The sequence below is a fragment of the Coenobita brevimanus genome, chromosome 91 (assembly GCF_032717465.1).
Source record: "Coenobita brevimanus isolate Jiangsu-jjx chromosome 91, ASM3271746v2, whole genome shotgun sequence".
In the NCBI taxonomy this organism is placed as follows: Eukaryota; Metazoa; Arthropoda; class Malacostraca; order Decapoda; family Coenobitidae; genus Coenobita; species Coenobita brevimanus.
In genome coordinates, this window is record NC_137044.1 from 17,795,145 (window position 1) to 17,812,918 (window position 17,774).

At 44.0% G+C, this 17,774-nt stretch overlaps 1 protein-coding gene and 1 non-coding gene across 2 annotated transcripts in view; one reads left to right on the forward strand and one right to left on the reverse strand.

Moving 5' to 3' along the window:
- LOC145411898 (DNA repair protein RAD51 homolog 3-like) overlaps window positions 1–17,774 on the forward strand; it is a 176,385-nt gene that overhangs the window by 8,391 nt on the left and 150,220 nt on the right. The gene's annotated exons all lie outside the window — the stretch shown is intronic.
- LOC145412001 (5S ribosomal RNA) lies at window positions 8,757–8,874 on the reverse strand. Its single transcript, XR_013899512.1, has one exon. It is a non-coding gene; the product is annotated as a 5S ribosomal RNA (ribosomal RNA).

Here is a 17,774-nt window from a genome sequence, read left to right on the forward strand (position 1 = left end):
TCTTATATTTGTCAAGAGCCTATATGTCTCTCTGACAGTCTTGTTAATTTGTTCTTCGGGTGACAAATTATCCTGAAACAACACTCCCAGGTCCTCTCCTCTCTCCCTTTTATGATCAGTTCCTTTCCCATCAAGTAATTTAGGGATGGCCTCTTGGTACTTTTACCCATTTCCAATATTTTGCTTTTTTTGGGGGAGGGCCTTGAAATTCATGTGGATGTGATAGGAAGCATTAGGAGGAACACACTGAGGTGGTTTGGCCATGTGGAGAGGATGGAGGGTGAGAGACTGACAAGGAGAGTGTATGTGAGTTAGGTGGAAGGGGGGGAGGGAGGGGGAGGCCGAGGATGAGGTGGAGGGATGGAGTGGAGAGGTATATGAGAGAGGGGGGTGTGGGTTGGGAGCAGGGCAGAGAAATGGCAGGGGACAGGGCGACGTGGAGGCGATTTGTTTGTGGCCACCCTGTGCGGGATTAAGGCGTCTGGCAATAGATAGATAGATAGATATTCATTTCCCTTACACAGCTTCAGTCGTAAATCCTGTCCAGGTTTTCCTGCAGCATTTTACAGTCTTCTTCCACTTCTGCTTTTCTCATGATCTTTGCATCATGTGCGAACAGACTTTCATAACTGTTCATTCCATCCACCATATCGTTTATATAAATCAGGAACATTACAGGCACCAGTACCAAGCCCTACAGGACTCCACTTGTTACTTCCCTCCACCCAGACATCTTGTCTTTTATTACTGTCCTCATCTGCCTGTCTCTCATGATGTCTCTCATCCACTCCAAGAGGTTTCTATTTAGTCCTTCTATATACTCTAATTTCCACATAAGTCACTTGTGGGATACCTTGTCAGAGGCTTTCTCCAGATCTAAGTACACACAATCCACCCAACTATCTATCTCCTGTAGCACATCAATTGCCCTTGAGTAGAAGCTCAACAAATTTGAGACACATGACCTTCCATTTCTGAATCCAAGCTGCAAAATGTCCATCTCCTCCAGATATTTTATCCATCTCTCTTTCAGGATTCTCTCTCGCAATTTTGCGACCATACAGGTCAGGGACACTGGTTTATAATTCTGGGGTTCTTCCTCATGTCCTTCTCCTCCAGATATTTTATCCATCTCTCTTTCAGGATTCTCTCTCACAAGTATGCATCTATGCTGGTCAGGGATCTTCCTTATTCCCTCCTTTGTAAACTGATACCACATTGGCCCTCTTCCATTCCGGGGACACTTTCCCTTCTTCCAGGGAACATACAATTAATCCATGAAGCTTGTCCACCAGTTGTTCTCTGCATTCCTTTAGTATCCAGTTACAGATCCTGTCAGGCCCTGGGGCCTTCCTTACATTTTAAGTTTCCAGTAATTTATACTCTTCCTGGACTTCCACTTTTGTATCTTTTAACACTGCATTTACAGTCACAACCTCCCCTTCCATAAAATTACTTTCTTTAGTGAAAACCGATTGTAAACTTTTGTTAATTATTTCTGCTTGTATTACTGTATCTTTGTAGACCTTTCGTCCACTTTCAGCTGATTGATTTCTTCCTTGTGTTTCAGTTTGCTGTTAACAGACTTATAAAACATTTTAAGTTCTTCCATACATTTGTCAGTTATATATCTTTCAAAATTTCTTTCTTCCTCATGATGGATTTTTGTACAGTATATTCATTTCTAGTTCTTTTGTACTCTTCCTTTGTTCTCTCATTGTCAGTCTTTCTCCATTTGTTCCATGCCATATCCCTTTCTTTTTTAACTATCATACACTTCCTGTTGAACCAATCCTTTTACCAGTTCACTTTCCCACTTGCTTTTGGCACATATTTTTCGTTTCGTTTCGTTTCGTTTCGTTTCGTTTTTAAAGGCTCCAACATGCTTGCATGTGTCGGCCTTGGTCACCTAATGGCGGCTCTCCACGCTGCACGATCCATTGCAGCCTCCCTGTTCAGTCCCTCAACCCTAAGGTCACACTTAATGACCTCGTCCCATGTCTTTCTCGGTCTACCCCTCATAACCCCACCCCCAATATTAACACTTCTCACCTTCCTCACCCAATTATCATCCCCCATCCTCTCCACATGTCCAAACCACCTCAATCTACCTCTCCTCATCACAACACCAATACACTCCAGTCCCATCCTACCTCTCAACTCTTCCATTGTAAACCCAGCCCCTCCAGGCCTTGGACGCAGGGACGCACTGCACATCCACCTAATCACTGTCATTTCTGTACGTCTGAGCCGGCGAATGTCTTCCTCCTTCACTGCCCAGGTCTCACTGCCATACAGCATTACACTCCTAACACATGCTGCATACAAAGACCCCTTAGCACGTAGGGAGAGCCCTCTCAATGTCAGGAGAGGCAAGAGCTCCCTGAACTTCTTCCAACCACTTCTCACCCTGGCCACAGAGCTAGCTCCAGCCCCACCTCCAGCACACAACATGTCTCCCAAATAACAAAACTCTTCCATACACTCAAGAGATTCACCAGCAAGTTCAATCCTTTCACGTCTGATGATCTCCACCTGCTCACCCCGGCACGCCGTACACATAAAATCAGCATTATCTCGCAGTCTACCTCTGATACCACTACATCTCTTATGCACCCATTTATCACAAACACCGCACAAGATGGAATTACTTCCCACGCCCTTGTGGCAAACTGCACATGGCCACTCTCCCTCGTCTTTGACAGTACCGCCACCAACCCTAGATATCATCACTTTTGTTTTATCCGCATTTACCCTTGAACCCTTTTGCCCCATACCATCTCTCCACTTCCTAAACCTTTCCTCCACCTCCCTTTCATTCTCTGCAATCAACACCAAATCATCAGCATACAACAACTCCCACGGGAGTCCGTTTCTAAAGTCACGTGAAAGGGCTTCAAGTACCATGATAAACAACATGGGACTCAAGACTGACCCCTGATGCACACCAGCATTCACGGAAAACTCATCACTCAAATCTCCATTCACTCTCACCTGGGTGTGAGCACCCACATACATGGCCATAACCACCCTAACCAGCCACTCCTCCAAGCCAAGCTTTCTCATTGCCCACTTCACCACCTCTCTAGGGACTCTGTCAAAGGCCTTTTTCAAATCAACAAAAACAAAATAAAGATCCCTTCTCCTACCAATATATTTTTCCTGAAGCTGTCGAACAATGAATATGGCATCAGTGGTCCCCCTACCTGGCATAAACCCAAACTGCATCTCATCAATATTCACTCTTTCTCTAATCATACCTTCTAAAACTCTCTCCATTACCTTCATTATTTGATCTAAAAGCTTTATACCTCTATAATTTCCTCTTTCCAGTGCATCACCCTTCCCTTTATACACATTTACAATTACACTCTTCAACCAATCATCTGGGACAACACACTCATAAATAATCCTATTTATCAGGTCAGTGACTAAACTCACTCCTGTATCGCCTGAGGCCTTCAACATTTCGGCAGTCAACCCAGACACACCTGCTGCCTTCCCCACCCTCATCCTGCCTATTGCCTCACTCACAGTAGCAGTATCAATCAAAGGCCAAGGGCCAGACACTGGATCTGCTGGCTCCAAACCTTCCCTGTCCCAGTCAAACTCCTCATTCAACAACCGGTTATAATGCTCTCTCCATGCATCTTTAATATCCTGACTGTTCACCACTACCCTTCCTTCATCATTTGTCACACACTGCTCACCTATGATATCCCGATTATCCCTCTTCACCTGACCTGCCACCCTAAATATATTTTTCCTTTCCTCATGATTTAGGTTATCAAGTAATTGTCTCTGTGACTCAGACTTTGCCCTGTATACCTCACTCCTAGCCCTACGCTTGGCAGCCAAATATTCCTCTTTGCTACCACCCTTCTTCCATTCCCGGAAAAGCCTTCTTTTCTCCTTAATTGCAGCTTCTACACCCTCATCCCACCACCAAGTTACTTTATGTCTTGGTGGTCCTCTTGTCCAGCCGCATGTTACGTCAGTAACTCAAGAAATTGTTCTTGAGGGCTCTGTACTGTTCATTAACGCCTTTGTCTACAGCTCCCTGTTCAGCCACCACTCTCCTCAGCTCGCTATAGAAGGCATCCCTTACTACTTGGTTTTTCAGCTTCCATATTTTCCTCTTAGGTACATAAGTCCTCTTTTTCATCACTCGTTCTTTGAGCACCATATCACAAATCAATAGTTTGTGCTGCTGCACACACTCCTCACTTCCTATAACTTTAACATCCCTTACTAACCTCCTATTGGCCCTCCTAACCAGAAAATAATCTATCTGACTGCTATTTCCCCCAGACTCATACGTAATTAACCTACTGTCTCTTTTCATAAAATATGTGTTGCACACAATCATGTCCGTTGCCTCCCCAAACTCGAGTATCCTTTCCCCTTCTGCATTCCTTAGACCATATGCACATCCCCCATGCACTCCTTCATAACCTTGTGCTGCTTCACCTACATGACCATTTAAGTCTCTATCTATCTATCCATAGCCCGACGCCCTAATCCCGCAAAGGGTGGCCGCAGACAAAACGCCTCCAAGTCACTCTGTCACCCACCATTTGACTACCCTCCCCCCAACTCACCTCCCCCTCCCTCATATACCTCTCAACTCCATCCCTCCACCTCATCCTCGGTCTACCCCTCCCTCTCCCTCCCTCCACCTCACCTACATACACCCTCTTAGTCAGTCTTTCATTCTCCATTCTCTCCACATGTCCAAACCACCTCAGTGTATTTCTCCTAATCTTTTCAACCACATCCACATCTACCCCACAACGTTCCTTCACTTCTTCATTCGTCAACCTGTCCCTCCACGTCACTCCACATGCTCCTCCCAAGTAACTCATTTCCACTGCTCTCACTCTTTACTTGTTCCCCTCTTGCAAGGTCCACGCCTCACTTCCATACGTCAGGGTAGGGATCACAATACCATCATGCAGTGACTTCTTAACTTCCATACTCACCTCCCTATTTCTCATCACTGCTTTCAGTGTACCAACAACCTTTCTTCCCTGCTGTACCCTTTCACGTACTTCATCCCCCAAAGTTCCATCCTTACTCATCACACTACCCAAGTACTTGAATGCACTCACATTCTCCATATCCTCACCATTCAACCTCACTGCACACTCTGTGACTTCATTCCTCTCAAAGACCATAACTACTTTTGTTTACATTAACTTTCAGCTTCCTCCTCCTACACACTGTCCCAAATTCATTTATTTAAGTCCCCTCCCAAAATCACTATCTCATCATCCCGCATAGCACCCACTACACGTATTAAATCATCCCAAAATCTATCTTTCTCTGATTCATCTAATCCTGCCTGTGGAGCATATGCCGATATAATCACAGCTATCTTTCTTCCCAACAGAATTTTCACTACCAATATCCTATCGCTTACTCTCAAAACATTCATAACATATTCCACCCATTTCTCTGCAACCATCACACCAACACCTCCATATCCGTCTGTCCCCCCCTGCCAAAACAACTTATAGCAACAGTCCTTCCCAACAATCTTTCTGGCTGATCCACCCCTGTACCAGACTTCCTGCAAACACGCCACATCCACCCACCTCCTACTGAATGCCTCAACGACTTCCCCTGCTCTTCCCCTCAAACTTCCCACATTCCATGAACCCACCCTCATCCCCATGGGTGATTTACTGTCCTCAGGCTTGCTTTGAAACTTATTTTGTTTTGTCATCTTCAATATTAATAAATGGGGACAGACACAGCACAGGTCCCACTCACTGCACAGTCCCAGGTCCAGGCAATGGATCTGGGACCCCTAGCCCACCAGCTTACCAGTGGCTGTGGTAGTGGCCTCGGGGCACCCTGCCAGGACAGCTGCAGGGACACCCTCCAAGCGCGTCTTGGCACTGCAACTATCCCGCCATTATACACCCACTGATAGGGCAGCCTCCTGGGGCGCTACTCCCAGGTTCGGGCTCCTCTCTATTGAGCGGAAGCGGCAGCCTGGGAACCGCAATGCCCTGTACCCTCTAGCACAGGCCCGAGCCCCATCTCACCCTGGACCCATGATCTATGCCGGTGGAACCCCCGCCACGCCTCCCCCCCAGAAGTCCGCAACTAGGTAGCGGGGGCAAAGTTTTCTGGCCACATGCCCTTGCTGGCGCCAACCCCTGTAACGAATTGTAAAAGCGTAGAAAAATATCCCACATCTGTGTCTTTCTTGTTTCTCTGAATTCTCTCCAATCTGCTTCTTCAAAAAATTGTCTCAGTCCTGTAAAGTTTGCTTTCCCAAAGTTCTCTCTTTCATGCCTGTATTGCTCATCTCATCACCACATTCCTTTCTGTCATTTGGAACTCAGCCATTACATGATCACTTACCTACAGGACATAGATATTTCAGATTTTGAGTTGTGTCAGGTTTTTGGTTAGCAGTAAATATAGTCTTATTAATGTGTCATCATCTCTGAATCTTGTCTCTTCTTTGACCCACTGGGTCATTACATTATTTGTTACTATAATTAACATTATACTTCCCCACTAATCTTCACTACCTCCTGAGTCCTACTCTTCCCAGTTCACCTCTTTACAATTATCATCATCTACCAGGATTATATTGTTGCTTTTCTCAGTCATTTTCTGTAGGTGTCTAACCATGTCAGACAACTTCTGGTATTCATCCTCATTCCATGCCCTTGTCGTAGGGGGTTCATATGCTACTGCCATGTCACTCCTGCCTTTCCCTCAGGTTTCTGGTTCCATATTTATCACTTTTGCCCTACCATCTCCTAGTTCCACATCATCCACATATGCTGTTCTTCACTGCTATCATCACTCCTCCTCCCATTTTTTCTTTTCTATCTCTTCTCCCTAATATGTATTTACCATCTCCCACTTGGAAATCAATATCCTCTCTTAATTTGGTCTCTGCAAAGCACATATCTGGCTCCTTTACCCTCAAGAAGTTGTTGATTTCTAGCCTTGCCAAGGTTACGCCATCCACATTTTCATATGCCACTTTCAATCTTTTTGCATTATTTTTTCATTCTGTCCTTCTGCCTTCCTTTCTCTGTTGGTACCACTTCCTCAATTTCAGATCCATAGCTGTCCAAAAGAACTCTGTCTTCTTTTCCTCTGTTCTCGTGTTCAGTTTTTTCCATAGCTTCCTTGACTCTCTCCTTTATTTTAGCTCTTTCTTCCTCATTTGCATCTCTCACTATCCAAACATTCTTGAACCTCTCCTTATCTGCTAGTTTCCATGTCTTGTTAATAATCTCATTTACTGTAAGTTGTGACTGAAACTTCACTTTTAGTGGCTGCGCCCCTCCCTCCTCATATCTTCCAAGCCTCAACACTTCAATCTCTTCTTGAGCTTCATTGTCACTGTCTGTAACTAAGGGTATTATCTCTTTAGCCCTTCTCAGTTCTTCTCTTTTCTTTTCTGATCTTATTGACAGGTTTTTCTTTTAATCCTGAAATTATCACACCTTTTTTCTTATCTGCTACATTCCTAGCCGAAGATTCTCTCCTTTTTAGTACCTTCACCACTTCTTCTCCACCTTTTCATGGTTTTCCTTTCTCTGTTGTTCTAAAGTCTCTTTAAGGCTTATTTTATCTTCCTGTTGAGGTTTCTTCCATCCATTGTGTTCTTCTTGGATTTCCTTGATAAGTTCCTCATGTATCGTAGTTTTAGATTCATGTTCGTCAGGTTTACATTTCATCTTGTTCTTTCCTTCCTCCATCCTCTTATTTTCCCATTTAAGCCATTTTATTTCATTTGTGGCTGATTCATTGATCACTTTTAATTCTGACACCTTTCTCTCCTAGCCAGCACTATGTGAGCAGACACTCTCTAATTTGGTTTTCAACTCTTTTATCTCCATCTCCTATTCTGAGGTCTGTTCCTGTAATTCACTAGTTGTTGCTTATGCCTGTTTTAATTCCTGGGCATTCTTCTCAGCCATTTTCACCACACTTCTACTCTTGTTTAGTTCAGTTTAATGCTTCCGTTGTTTTGGTCTTTATTGGTGAACCCCACGAACTCACTATCACTGGTTGTAAACAATGGACTACAGTAGACCCTTCTTATCTGCCGAATTTGCATCTGCAGATTTAAGTGTCTGCGGATCAAACTTATTTTAGTACTGTTCTATACACTGTAATTTTAAATGAAATTGGTGCGCAGCTTGCACTTATTTTGTAGCTACAGTTAGCATACCCACACCCATGGGCATTCCCGCCACTCTGCCGGTCTTATCGTAAACACCAATCAGTTCGTTACTTATGTCGTCGTCGTCCTTCTTGTGTTTACAACTCTACTGTATTTCATTGTTTAAATGAAAAATGGCTTCCAAGAAACAAGTAAAGGATAAAAGCAATCCTTCTAAGCCAAATAGAGAGTGTAAGATGTTATCTGGCATCCTGTCAGAAGGGTCAGACAAGACTCAGAGCTTACCTGCAGTGCCGCCACACATCTCGTCACCTCACCACATTGGCACCGTAGGAACTGCACTACAATCAACATCGTCATCATACAGCAATCATCATCATCTCTACAGCAGTCGTCATCGTCATACAGCAATTGTCATCAGTGTACGTCATTGTCACGGTTTTTTTTTTATATATGCAATTATTAAGATTCATCATTCATTGCCAGACGCCATGTATCCCAAACAGGGTGGCCAAGGGCTTAGAGTTAATTGTTTTACAGGGAGGGGCACTAATCCTCTACCAACCCCACTTGACACGTATGGAGAACATTATGCCAACAGCTCTGGTGTTCCCAGGCGGTCACCCATCCAAGTACTAACCAGACCCAACGTTGCTTAACTTCGCTGATCGGACGGGAAGCGGTGTACTCAACGTGGTATGGCCGTTGGCAGTTTAATTGATGATAATGTTCAATAATATTGCAGAGCAGGGACAATGATTGTCTTGCTAAATCAAGCAACGATTACTTTACGCTGGCTTGCTTCGCACGATTCTCTAAGAACGAGAATTTATAAACTTTCTCAACAGTACACAGCAGAGACTAATTACTCAATTGCTGTTTATTAGTACTGTTAGCCTCTGGAGAAAGTTACTTCACCCCTGACAATAAATAACTAATACTGTACTAATAATAGTATCAGGTTCTTGCTGATGCTTAACTCCTAGGAGGCACAACGGATTTTAAGCTTAATACATAAGACTGGCCTAAGTACCAGTTATGAATGGCAAACGTTTATGCAAGCTAGAAGCTATATGGGAAATAAGCTTAATTATGGAGAAATGAAACACGACTTTACATTACATTAAGCTCAAGAAAAAGAACTGTTAAATTTATTGATTACAAAATAAATTTAACGTACATTTCAATATCAAATTAATGAGATCGCACTCACTCACTCACTCACTCAAAAGCTAAATTCTTACGCCTAGGAAAAACACCTTAACTAAACTCTTAAGACTAGGAAAACGAAAAGAAATACTGGTCAATGAACGCTGTGTATCACCAACGAAGGGTGGGAGTCTGGAGAACTGTAGTCTAGTGGAGTCTGGGTTGACCTCTCACTTCTGGAGCACAGGACCTCTCTCCGTCACAACAGACACTTGACTGACTAAACTCGTGGGAAAAAGAGAGCGCTAGGCAACATTTTTTAACAGTCGAGTGAGCGAAACGCGCCCAAAACAAATTGCTCAGCGGAAGCGCTAATGTCTCACACAAAGACGATCACATATGACAATGAAAAATTGATTTGACAAAGCTTCCGTCCGAATGAGCGGTTAACTGAACGATAAACTGGGATTCCACTTGAGTTCGCGGTTTCCCACAAAAGCCAGTGTCACTAGCCGACTCGTGACATTATGCCCCATCAAAATCAAATCTTTTTTTCCTTCAGAAAAAAGATTTCAATATGCATACATATAAATCCTAGCTCAGTCACACAAGATTCACACTGTGGTGTGTGTACTATCCTGCTACAGGAGAAAGTCGCAGTCGCCAGTGAGCGAAAAAAAACTTATATTTACGTTAATAGAAGCAAGCTTGAGGGAAAAAACTCCGTGACGACAGTGAAAATCCTGTACTCAGGTCAAACTGAGCGAAAGTTTGCTACATTTACACTGACAACTAATTGTTGTGTAGTGTGGTGTATGTAATACATGGTGTAGGTGTGACAGTTGTAGTGTAACTGTACCTACATGTAAAATGACATAGTAAATATAATAACATGGCGACGACGAAGGCGGAGGAGAAGAGGCGGCAGCGTGCGGCAGACGATCAGCTGGCCCGCACAGCAAAACTGCTACGCCCATTACTGTACCTGCAAAATCAATTGAGGTGGAGCATCAAAAATGTCAATGAGACAAAAATTTTATTATGTTACAATTACTCTCTCTGCCTAGCAGTCAGTGCTACGACGTACATTCGAGGTCGCCATTATCCCTCTTAACCTACAGTACTTATATTAATATCGGGGAGCTGAGAATCCTTGTGCAATACTTATATTAATATCGGGGAGCTGAGAATCCTTGTGCAATACTTATATTAATATCGGGGAGCTGAGAATCCTTGTGCAATACTTATATTAATATCGGGGAGCTGAGAATCCTTGTGCAAACTCGGGTCTTCCATAGCCTCGAGTCGCCTCTGCGGAGTTCTCTCTCGAACTTCCCCCCTTAACCTACAGTACTTATATTAGTATCGGGGAGCTGAGAATCCTTGTGCAAACTCGGGTCTTCCATAGCCTCGAGTCGCCTCTGTGGAGTTCTCTCTTGAACTTCCCTTAACTTACGGTACATAATATATATGTACAGGCCCTGGACATACTGTGTCCTGTGGGGCCAATGGGCGAGATGTCAGGTCTGCACTCACTTCACCACTACCCTGTCTCTCAACTCTCTCAGAGATTACGGGTGTGGTTATGAACGGCACAGGAAGGACATGTCCCTGATTAGTGGTGTTACTTTGACACACACTGCAGGAACGCACAAAACTATCTATGTCTCGTCCCATCCCTGGCCAGAAAAAGTCAGCTCGGATACGGCCCTGGGTCTTCCTTTTGCCCATGTGACCTCCTGAGGCTGAACAATGACCCCATTGTAACACTGCTTGGCGGTACTTGGCGGGAACGACAAACTGCAGTCGAACCTCGCCCTCGGGTGTTCGTGACTCACGGTAGAGCCGTCCTTGTTTGCGAAGGAACTTGGCTCGACCTCCCCGTGAATACTTAATCACTCGACCCTTTTGTTTGTTCCGCACGGCAGCAAGTGTCGGGTCAGAATGTTATTGTTGTACAACAAGTTGACTACACATCAGATCTTGCGGCAATTCAATGATCACTGGGGTGACAGTCTGGAGCCTCAGCCATGGCTCGTGTTACCACAGCCGAAGTCTGAGTAGCGTCATGTTCGGTGCAACTATCCTTGACACCGGGAATGTTGCCTACTATGAGGTCAAATAAAGGTTCTGGCATGACAACTGCAAGTGTCGTACCAGTATAAAATGGAGATGCCACCTGGATACATGCCCCAGGGAACAATCTCACTGATCCATCAATAAGGCTTGCATGGATCTGTCGACCTGTATACTGCTCAGGCCGAACTAGACTCTGCTTGACAGAGCAACCTGAGGATCCATTATCTCTCAGGACCTTCACAGGAATGCCTCCCACAAACCCTGGCTGAACAAGGAAGGTACTGTCACCTGTGGGAGGGCCTGTGGAGGAAGCAGCTAGCCACTCATGAGGCTGCTGAATTGATGCGGCAAACATTGTGCCTTGAGAATTATATACTTGAGGGTTTGTACTCACTGCCTGTGGAGATGGAACATTGGCCATCTGTGGAGGGGGGTTCACTGTCACTGTGGGACTAGTGAACTGTGGGGGAGTACCCATACTGGTAGGGACGTGACCACCGTGCTGCTGCTGAGGAATGAAGGCTGCGTTCGCTTCCTGCCTCTTTTGAGCTGGTGGTGAAAAAGTTTGTCCCGACGCTCGGTTGCGTGGCTGATACTGCTGCTGGTTAGGGTACTTGTTGTACCTCTTCCACTCAGGTTTCTGAGTGTTTTGCCCCTGGTCCTTCCACTGCAGTTTTGGACCTTGGCCATTATTCTGACAATGGCCTTGTTGCTGGGGTTCAGTCTGAGACGGCTTCCCAGACTTATCAGGTTTTCTGTTGTTCCAGGTGTTTTGCTTACGAGTTTGATAACTGTATGCAGTAAAGAATGCGTCAGCCTTTTCTGCCTTTTGGCTGGCATCTTTCACTTGGCAGATCTTAAGCTGTGCTATGAGCTCAGCAGGCCACGACCTCTCTAGCTGTGTTCGCAGCATAAGGTCAATTATCCCCTCACGCGTGGAAGGAGTTTCATCTTTCTCTATCCACTCATTTAAGTAAGCAGTGAGACGGTCGAGGAACTGAACAGCTGTCTTCTTGTCTTGGAGACGAGCTCGCATGAACTGAACTTTGGCGTCGTCTGCTGTGAGACCATACGCCTTAATGAGTGCAGCTTTCATCATCTCATATGTGAGATTGTCTCCACGAATTCTGTGGAGAATATTGAGGGCAGGGCCCTCAAATAAACTAAGAAATTGGATCCGCTTAGCTGCCTCATCGAGTTGATACATGTCTGTCATGTCCTCAAAACAAGCTATGTACGGCTCAATTCACTCGCTTTCCTTGTATGAAGGAAGCTTGATGCGTGGGGTCGCCAGGACATGTGTAGGAAGAGCGCTAGTGGAGCTTGGATTAACTGCACCAGATGTGTCTGAAGCCAAGGAATCTCGCTTGAGCTTCGGCACTTCAAGTTCATGTTTTTCGCGTGCTTCTCGCTCGGCACGTTCGTGTTCTCGTTCTCTGTCTCGTTGTTCACGCTCGTATTCGCGCTCCATTTCGCGTTCCTCACGCCGTTCTCGCTCGTATTCGCGCTGAATCTTACGCTCTTCACAGCATCATTCTCGCGCTGCTGGTCCATATTATGCCGTGAGAGTATGTACTCTTTAATTTCAGTTGGGTCTGTAAGACCCATTTCTTTGGCTTCCTGTAAAAATACAGTGGTAGCCATGACGCTAATTTACTAAGCAAGCCGAAACTGAGTACTGACTGCTGCTTCGCAAACGAATACTAATAAACACAAGTAAAGAGTACAGACACAAGCTAGTGGTGACCAGTCTTATCTAGTTAACTGGCAAAGATTAAAGCAAAAATGCAAATGACTGGGAAGACTCAATAATTAACGCAATGGGTACGGCGGCTTCCCAGGAGCGAATAAAATCATCTGGCGTTACCAAAAATAAAGTACTAAATAGAGTTAAGTACTCTATGGATTAATAAAGCAAAATTCACTTGCTAAATCAACGGTAACCACCAGTAAACTTGTGCCTATAAACTTTAATGATAAATACCTAAATATGAACGAGTGCGTATTATCTCGTGGATAGCTTTAGAGCTAGGAGTTAATACCGCTGGATATTGTGGGAGCTAGCAGAGGTTTAGGTGACATCTTGAGTACAAAAGTTTTGTGGTCCTGATAATGTAGATATGTGACTGATAATCCCCAAAAGAGGAACTCGTAAGTGCATCATTTGGTGCAGTAACAAGGAGGCGCCACTGAAAGTTGGTCAAAAATTCATTTTGTATGACACTTTTAGTACATCAGCCAGATTAAGGCCAAATGTTTCTTAGTAGGTTACCTTTTCAGAATTTATCACCCTTAAGTGACACATTTGGGGACAAGTTCATTTCTGAGTGGCACATGGGTGGCGCCAATATGAGATTTTACCAACATCTCGAGTACACCAACCAAACTTGGCAAAAGTGGCCTTTGCAATATGCCAGTTAAAGATTACCAAATTTTAAGAGTGATTTTTGGGGACTAAACCATTTCTGAGTGGGTCAAATGTCACACTGATGTGGGCCATGCCAGTCTATCATTGAAGGCACAATTTGGAGCACATGTACCAATACAGGTACAGTACTCAGGACACCAGAAATACCCTTCTGAGTCTAAACATTCAGAGGCCTGGGGAATTTTCAGGAAAAGTTATTTGTTTTCAGTTCATTGAACATGCTTTCTTTGCACAGTCGTATGAGTACAGAAATGATTAAAAAACAGGTATGCAAGTGGCAACTATTACTGCAATACCATTGACAGTATTGAATAATTCAGAAACTTCAAAATCTAAATCATTACATCCTTGCTTTGGCACCCTGAGCATTATAATCTACATACTATTACAACAAAACATTAAAGTGCTAGTGTATTCATTTGCAAGTAGTAAGTGATGATTAAACATTCTAAACCGGAAGTTTTTAGCGTACATAGTCATTACTCTCACTCATGTGAAGTTCATACTGATCTAGTTGACCTCAATCTTCTTCCTCTGAACCATTCTTCTCATCAGATGATGATGATCCAGGTATCATTTCATCTGACTCATCACCATCCTTCTTATGTCTGTTGTCCTCAAGCACTAGGGCATCTAGGAGTTGTGGGCCCTCAGACCAGATTGCTTTATAGTCACCATTAATCAAATTCCACCTATTTTCAACATCAGGGTCCTGATTCAGGGTAAGCTGGTCAGCTGCTGCCCACATCTTTGCCACAAATGCAGCACAGCATATATGAAGCTTCAGCTCTGATTGACATGGAGGAAGTGAACTTGTATCAGTCTCTTTGAGTTTGACCATTGGATTCTTCTCCCTCATCTTTGGACCATAGCAACTGACAAAATTTTGGTACTTGTATTCATTAACCCCTAAAGACCGCAATTCTCCCATCCTGTCTGACCCCAGAACTGCATTTCGGGTCCGATTTTTCAACCTTCACCAAGGTAAATTTTGGTGTAATAGATATCAAAAGCTTGATTTTACACACCAGAAAATGTGTACTGTATTTCACTCTCATATGACTAACATTTACTGCATTATTGACTGTCAAAGAATGTCTAACATAAAAATTGTTGGCTCTCGTGTATAGAGAGAGAGAAAAAATGCACCAAAGTAAATTTTGGTCTTATAGATTTGAAGAGCTTGATTTTACACACCAGAAAATGTATATTTCACACTCATATGTCTCATGGTTACCACACAATCAACTGTATAACATTAAAGAAAGTCACTTCTCACTATGAGCGAGAATGGGACGTCCTTGAAAAATAAGGGGGAATAGGGAGGTGGAGGGAATGTGTGGGAACATCAGGAGGGGGGGGAGGAAAGGGAGGGAATATGCTTGTCACACACAGCCAATATGGTCTTGAGGGTGTATGGGGAGTAGTTTGGGTAGGAGGGGACTCAGAGGGCAGGATCCAGTGGGGCAGAGGGAGGTGGAGATGGCATGGGAGGGGGGCGGTCCTCCCCACCACATCTAGGGGGACCCGTCAGGCCAGACACCACCAGATATTGTACTTTCCATTGGCTTGGCACCATATACTCATATGTCATCAAAGAGGTGGGGATAACTCGTGCCAGTTTTTGGTAGCTTGTGTTTGATCGATGATATTAGGACTTTACATACCAAGGCCTGAACACATCGATAGATGATGATAGGGCTTTAGGGGTCAAGGGACACTCCATCCTTAGCTGTCCCATAGATGGATGCTGTGTATCTCAGTAGAGTTGTTTGACCATCAGCAGACAAGTGGCTGTGTGCCATTTCAGCAAATGCAGCTTGCACAGCTGAAGACTTGGTCAACCTCTCATATGGTCTTGTTTTTTCTTTACGAACAAGGGCTGATGTGTAATCAGAAACTGTAAAGGCATGGAACCCTGGAAGTGATCTGCAGAGGGATGGCCCTATTTTCTTGGATAAGACGGTGATGTTGATAAAACGCATGTTATTTGTTAAAGTTGTTCCAACATCCATCCAGAGGGCTTCACGGATCCTTTCAGAGTGGTAGATGAGGATGACTGCAGTGTCTGTATCTGGTGCCCATATGACAGTGTTATGGTCTGGGTCAGCAGCTGCTTATGCATGCAGTAAAATTTTTGTGTGTGCTTCCTGGTGATTTGTTTTCAAATCCTCAACAACTTCTTCTCTTATATCCCCATCATTTATACTAAAGTGGTAACATGCCCCTGGAACATCAAGGTACAGGTGGCAGCTTCCAAGAATTGGCACATATGCAGGGTTCTGCCATTCATCAGCAAGAATGAAGGGCAACTGTATCTTGAAGGACCTTGACTGAGGGGCAACTGTTTCTTGAAGGACCTTGACTGAAGGGCAACTGTTTCTTGAAGAACCTTGACTGAGCAGCAACTGTTTCTTGAAGGACCTTGACTGAGGGACAACTGTTTCTTGAAAAACCTTGACTGAGGGGCAACTGTTTCTTGAAGGACCTTGACTGGGGCATCTGTTTCTTGAAGGACCTTGACTGAGGGGCATCTGTTTCAGGACCTTGTCTGAGGGGCAACTGTTTCTTGAAGGACCTTGACTTCAGAGCTTCACTCATGTCCCTTGGGATTCGTTTTTGTTGTTGCCCTGAGAGGAGATATATCCTCTTTGTAATCCACTCCTGTCCCTTCCAGCATCCTTCATGGATGGTTTAGGGTAATCACCAAATATCAGGTGAATTCTACCAGGTGGCAACTGAAGCGCATTTATAAGAATCCCCATATGTTGTTGGTAGGTTTGGTGGCAAAACATTTAGCAGGAATTGGCCATCTAGTATACAGCAGTCGATACTTTCTGGCATGGCTCCATTCATATCATCTGTCTTGTTCGTCTTCTTCAGTTGGTTCAGCAGTTTACTTTTACGAGTCTTTGCTAGAGCTTTGTATGGGGTGCTCATCATCAGTGGGACAGGTGTTAGTGGATACTGGAAAACATGTTGCAGATCAAGCTCCATCTTCATAGCAAGGACCAGGAGCCTACCTATTAGGTCTCTTGTATCTTTCAGGCTAGCTGTCTTCTTGTTTTGAATTTTGCAATTTGATGCACCCCCATCAGCAAAAGTTTTTAGCTTTATCTTCTTTATGCTGCTTTCAAATTGGCTGGGATCATTGATGCAGGCTTTAATGAACTGTTTGTGTCCTATCCTGCCAGTTGAAGGGACACAAAGGAGGCTGTCATTGATGTCATCACTTACATCTTTTCTTGTGCTGATGCTCTACAGTCTGTCAGACAGGTCATTGAGAGAGACTGGCTTGGAGGTGTCTTCAGTATGTATGACAAACTTCTGCAAATCCTTGTTGTCCCGCATTCTGTGCTTAGATTGTAGTTCAGCCACTGCATCCTCCATATGACGTAACCCCACCATATCCTGGAGTTGCTGGATGAAGGATGCACATGTGGACTTTTCAATTTATAAATGATGAAATGTGAAAGAGGTATTATTACTCGTTTATTGGGGTCTTGTTCATATTTCTCATCCCAGAGAGATTGAAAGATGTTATGAAATGGACCAAACACACAGGCTTAAGGAACGAAAAAGGTTATTCTTGATCCAACAAAGACTTTGGCAAAAGTTTGATTTCTATATAAAACTATGATTATAGTCAAGTTTGAAGTTATGAATTGTGTGGGTGTGGCTGTTTGACAGTGACCTTTGACCCACACAGCAATGGGTTGGCCCCATAAGCCGCATTCAAGAGTTGGTAATCTTTAATTGGCATATTGCAAAGGCTACTTTCCTCAAGTTTAGTTGGAGATGTTGGTTAAATCTCATATTGGTGCCACCTATATGCCACTCAGAAATCAACTAATCCCCAAGTGTGTCACTTAAAAGTGACAAATTCTGAAAAGGTAACCTGCTAAGAAATATTTAGCACTAACTTAGTTGATGTACTAAAAGTGTCATACAAAT